This window comes from Leucopleurus acutus (genome assembly GCF_964270905.1).
Source record: "Leucopleurus acutus genome assembly, chromosome: 14".
Lineage (NCBI taxonomy): Eukaryota > Metazoa > Chordata > Mammalia > Artiodactyla > Delphinidae > Leucopleurus > Leucopleurus acutus.
In genome coordinates, this window is record NC_139156.1 from 83,280,647 (window position 1) to 83,286,706 (window position 6,060).

Here is a 6,060-nt window from a genome sequence, read left to right on the forward strand (position 1 = left end):
GGCTGTCCTCGGGCCAGCAGACTCGGGGTCAGTGATGGTGGGGAGAGGTGAGATGCAGGTGCCAGTCAAAAGGAACCAGTGAGGCAGCACTGAGCTAAGCGGACCTTGGCCTCCGCCTGCTTTCCTGGGAACCTCCCTGTTAGATGGAAACGGGGCACATCCTGATGGCAAACGGTCACAGAGCCCTCTGCTCTCCCAGGGGATCCTGCAGCGCGGCAGGAGCTCTGAGGCTGAGCCGGGTTGGGCCGAGACAGTGCTCTCTGCTTAACGCACGGGGGAGACCCCGGTGGGAGAGAGAGGGTGGCTTTATGGCAAAAGAGCGCAAGATACCAAACGGGTCCAGGAGGTGGCGGGCAGCGCAGGCTTTGCTGTGGGGAGAGGGCACGGGGTGATCTCCAACCACCTCAAATCAGAGAGCCGCCGTGTTCTGTAGTTGGCAGAGAGCTTAGCGAACTACAATAATCCATGGTGCACGGCCAGCTTTCTCACAGCCTCCCATCTTGATTTAGAGCAGGGTTGGCAAACTTTGTAAAGAACCAGAGAGTAAATCTTCCCGGCTTCATGGGACGTGTGGTCTGCGTTGCAGCCGCTCAGCTTTGGGTTGTAGAGCAAAACAGCCACGACGCCGTGCGAACCAAACAGCGAGGCTGTGCCCCGTCCAGCTCTACTTACAAAAGCAGAAGGGCTGGATTTCATCCAGCCGGAGCTGGACGCCTCTGACCCCCGACATGGGCGCACTCACAGGGGACGTCCGCCCCTCCTCCAGGGCAAGGATGCCTCTGTCTCCATCCTTCCTGCAGCCGGTCTTGGAAAACAGTTGCAGGAGCAGACATCATGTTAATGAAATTCCTTGCCCTGCCAAACTCTACAAACAGGCTGTCACGTTTGAGCAGAAATGATGTGCTGGCGCAGCAGTTTAATAAAAATCTGAGCGGCCGCGTGAAGCCCCGGGGCTTCTCAGGGCTTCACCGTGGAGTCAAGGGGTCTGGAGTTAATAGGTGTGGTTAGAAGCCTGTGGCCTGAGTTTTCACGCAACCCCCAATTCCCAGGAACGTTCACTTGCCTCCACATACTTCCTGTCCAGAGAATCCTGCATATGGTCTACAGGGATGTACAGACACTGAAGTTGGGGGCATCTGGGTTGGACTCCCAGATTCGCCTGGGGTGACCTTGGGCAGGGCCTCTTTGCCCCGGTTCCTCAGTGACTCGGATGACGGGCAACTGTGAGGGCCGCGAGGGGCGGCTGGGAACAAACAGCCGGCAGGTCCACGGGCCGGGTCAGGAGCCGCAGGTGCCTGCTTCCCTGTGCTGTCTGCCCCCTGCCCTGCCCTAGACACCGGATCTCAGGGCCCCCTTCCTGAGCCTCTTTTGCGGCCTCTAGTAAAGGCTTCGTATGTTTCTTTGACCACACCATAAAGGACTCTGGAATAATTCTCTGCCAGAGGCAGTGGAGCTGCCGGCGTCTTGTAAGACAGCTCCGTTCCAGGTGATTAAGGAGCGCAGCCAGGGAGACAGGTGCAGCAGCGTGAGGCCATCCATTTCCGTGACGCCCTGCTCAGGGAAATGATCCCCAGCTCAGATTTTTCCAAATTGCCCCTTCAAACGACCCCGAGACCGGGGGGGAAGGACCTTGAAGTGAAATCCAACACAATCTCAATGTCGTAAAGGGTTTCTGTGATGCTGGACCCTCTCCAGACCCCAGGATGCATGTCCGTATACCGTGCCCCTACCTCTCCAGGCAAGGGGTCCTGTCCTGCCGTGTTGGTCTCTCCTGTGGACTGGATGAACCCGTGTTTATTTAAAGCCCATCTCAGTTACTAGGTAATCAGAGACTGCATTGCCATTTGTGACTAAAGCAGAAACACCCGCAAGCGGGAAATACACTCAAAGCGCTTAGAGGTGCCTTAGTCTCCTGGAGGTCATCTCACACCCCTGCTCTCCGGGACATCATCCCAGCGCAGGGGGCCAGGCCAGCTGCCAGGACCCTGCAAGGGTCTGTGGGGAGGGTCCGCAGGAAGGAGTGCTGTTGTAGGTGTCACCTGTCCACCCCCCCCGCCCGTGCCCCGGCCACGTCCCAGGTGCAGGCGCTCAGCAGAGCTTACTGCCTGGACCTAGGGCTGCATCCAGCTCCTCTGAGCCCGGCCCCAGCTCAGCCCGGCGGGTCAGAGCTGGCTGCCCGTTTGCTGCGGGAACTTGGGAAGCAGACACCCTACCTGAGCCTCTCAGGTGAATCTTCCAAACCTTTGCTTCTTCTCTGGATGGAATGTTTAGAGGACCTTGAGCCATGCGTTCTGGAGGCCAGTGGGATCTCAGCCTCCTGAGCGCAGCTCCGGCACACACGCACGGAAGTGCTCTGCCCGCCCGGAGGGCAAGGCCCGTGGGTTTGCTCACAAACAGGACAGGACGGTGCACATTGCTTGTCGCAAGGCCTGCCCACTTGTCACCAGCCTAGAGGCATGCGTGGCATTGAGCCCTGCGGTGCCCACTCATCACTTTAGCTGCATTCTCCTCTGCTGAACAGAACAACTGCTAAAGTGACCTCCAGCTTAACTCACCCTCACCCTGGCCCTGGGGCCTTCCTGTCCCTTCTTTCTCTCTTCTCCACACCCTCAGCTTGCAGAGGCCGCTGTGTTTCTCTTTCTCCAGAGAAGAGGCCCGAGTAAGCCCGGGGGTGGTGTGGTGTGTGTGTGTGTGTATCAGGGCAGTGGGATGCAAGAAGCCCCCTGGGTGGGTCTGTGAGGCCTCTGGGCAAAACCCAAGAACAACGCTCTGAACCTTCACCTGGGCGCAGAGACCTTGTCCTGGCCTCCAGGGGGCCGGGAGTTACAGTAGCAGAGCAGACAGCACCAGCACCAGGTTTTGACAGGTGTGCAAAACAGACGACCCCGCAGCGGGCATTGCTCTGTTTTGGGTGTCTGCGGGAGGCGGTCAGGAGCCTGCCTGCGGTGATGGGGGTAGCCTGGGCCCCGCTGCTTGCGTGTGGAGAAGAGGTGGCGGAAGATACGAGGGGGGAAGTGAGTCCAGAGGCTCACACAGGTGTCCAGGTGAGCAGGGCAGGTGTGGTAGGAGAGAAGGCGAGAGGAAGGGACAGATTGTCTTCGGAGAATCACTGCCCGGGCTTCCTCATGGGGGGCAGGGGGGCAACATGGGGCCTCCTGCTTTCAGGCCTGAGCAAACGAACGAAGGAGGCGCAGGCCTGGAAGAAAGGTTCAAAACTTTGGGTCTGTTGAGCTAAAAATGCCCTCCTAATAGCTGGTGGGAGTGTAAACGGGTACAGTGTTTTTGGAGAGCAGCTTATTAATATCTATCAAAATTACAAATGCACACATTCTCTAAATACAGCCACACCCTCCTGGCAACTTATCCTGCAGACGAACCTGCACCCCTGAAAACTGAAGATGTTCAAGCTTATCCGTTTCGTTGCAGCATTGCTCAATTTAGAAACAAGTTGAAAGACACTCAGCGCTCACCACTGGAGGGAATGTTGAAAAAATTACGGCCCAGCCAATCACGAAGTGGGACACCAGGCAGCCACGGAGCAGAGCCAGGAAGCCCTCCACGCTGACACGGAAGGTCTCCGATAGGTCAAGGTCAGCACAGCACGCAGAGGACACTCCCATTTGTGGAGAAAGGGGGACCAGGATGGCGTTTACAGCTGCATAAAGTTCTCTTGGAAATTACACGAGGCATAACGAGAGTGGTGGACGGAGTACAGGGAATGCGTGTTTGCTTGTAACCCTCTAGACTTACTTGGTTGAGTTTCTTTTTACGTTGAGACGCCCATGAAAGGGAAGGCCCAGTGGTGGTGAGACCTCAGGGCAGCTTCACAGAGGGAGGAGGCCCTGGCCGATGCCCCGTCATCCTCTCTCAGACTCCAAGTCCCTCCGCCATCGGATCCTGGTGGCTGTATCCCCCCGGCACGGAACACTCTGCACTCTTCCCTTACTGGCTGTCCTGGTCGTCACCTGCCACCTGTGCCCCGGTACGGGGCGCTCACAGCGTATGCAAAGGAGCTCCACATACCCAGGTTGAGACTCGTCAGCTTCTGCAGTAAGAGCTGGGCCGGGGGTCTCAAAAGCCACACCCCGTGTCCCACATGTACAGAAATGCAGTTCCCTCTTTTCCAGTACCTGCTTCCCCGTGGCCCTGGAGCCCGGAAACTGCACGGAGTGCACGTCTCTCCTGGGCCTCTGCAGGGTGTTCAGTCCAATGCAGTAAGTTCTCCGTCGGTTTTAAATATTACTGTCTCAAGGCCAAAGCGGAGTCCTCTCAGGGTAAGCACCATCTGCAGTGACTCTGCCCCCTCCGCCCTCCCCAGGGGCACATGGGGGCAGGGGGAAGGGTCTCTGCCCTCCCCACCTCAGGTCCTCACATCTCCCGGCCCCAGGGGGCTTTCTCTCTTAGGTAGGAATGACCTTGACCTTATAACTGCTGTCCCCTGGCGATTTGCTGTATGATTTACTTTCCAGTTACGCCTCCAAGCTTTGATCTTAAAAAAAAAAAAAAAAAAAAAGTCATTTTGTGGGTTCTGAGAAATCCTTTGCTCTCACTTGACAGCTCAGCTTTCCAAAGCCTCACCATAGACTTAAAAGCCCAGCTTGAAGCTCAGAGCGGAGCAATGATGTCATTGTTCCAGGCGAGTTCTGTCTCCCTTTTTGGGCCGTCCCCAGAAGTCTGTGCTTTGCAAAAGGAGGTTCAGTGGTGGTCATGAGTGTCACCGTGTGTCCTAGAAGGTGAGAGCTTGTGCTCCTCGTGCCAAGTTCATATCAGCAAACCTGGCTGCCAGGCGGGACTCGTTTCCCTCCCCTGGAACACACGCCACCCCCCCGTCAGGCTGTGCACTCCTCCCCCCCCAGGAGCCCACTTTCTCCTGCGTGGGAATGAGCCTTTTCCCTCCGAGGAGGCAGCGGAGGCTGACTCTACAGTCATGGCCAAGATTAAGGCTCGAGACCTTCGCGGCAAGAAGAAGGAGGAGCTGCTGATACAGCTGGAGGACCTGAAAGTGGAGCTGTCCCAGCTACGCGTGGCTAAAGTAACAGGCGGCGCGGCTGCCTAACTCTCCAGGATCCGTGTTGTTCACAAATCCATCGCCCGTGTACTCACCGTCCTTAACCAGACTCAGAGAGAGAACCTCAGGAAATTCTATCAGGGCAAGAAGTACTAGCCCCTGGATCTGCGGCCCAAGAAAACACGTGCCATGCGCCGCCGGCTCAGCAAACACGAAGAGAACCTGCAGACCAAGAAGCAGCAGCGGAAGGAGAGGCTGTACCCACTCCGGAAGTACACGGTCAAAGCCTGAGCAACCAGGTGTCAGTAAAACAAACAAACTGGAAAAAAAAAAAGGGAGCGCATCATGGGGTGAGAGGTCATCTCCGCCCAATCCCCCCATGCTCTCTGGCCAGTCTTGGGCCTCCGTGGACCCACAGGGATTCCAGTTGGGAGCCACACAGACCATGAACTTCCCTTCCATTTCCCAGGACCGCTGAAGCTGCCTGAAGCCTCTATTGTGGGATACAGCTTCCTCCAGAGGCCTGATCTCCCCAGTAAACCCCTGGACCCAGCTGACACTGTGGAATTGCCCTTGCATCCCTGAGAAGGAACTCTACTCCTCAAAACTCCAGTGTTGGGATTAACAGATGCACACTACCGTATATAACATAGATAAACCACAAGGATGTACTGTATAGCACAGGGAACTATAGTCGATATCGTGTAATAAACTATAATGGAAAAGAACAGAAAAAAAGGAATATAGGTATATACATATATATGTGTCATGGAATCACTTTGCTGTACACCTGAAACGAATATACTATTGTAAACCAACTATACTTCAATTAAAAATAAAGTAAAAATAAATCTTGTGTTGCCAAAGGATAAGTACCGCCCAGCTACTCCTGCCCCAGCGCTTCTCCCCCTGCCGTTTAATCTCATTCCAGAGATTAAAAGCCCCTGCACACAGCTCTTAGGGCGACTTGAACCCTGGGCGTTTACGCCCCATGGTTTAGGGTGCAAACATGCTATCTTTACTTTTTTTAACTATGGAGTTTATCTCCTCTT

At 55.6% G+C, this 6,060-nt stretch overlaps 1 pseudogene across 1 annotated transcript; it reads left to right on the forward strand.

The window, feature by feature from the left end:
• The first annotated feature begins 4,907 nt into the window (after positions 1–4,907).
• On the forward strand, positions 4,908–5,595 carry LOC309971229 (large ribosomal subunit protein uL29-like; annotated as a pseudogene). The gene has a single exon. The product of its transcript is annotated as a large ribosomal subunit protein uL29-like (transcript).
• Positions 5,596–6,060: the final 465 nt, after the last annotated feature.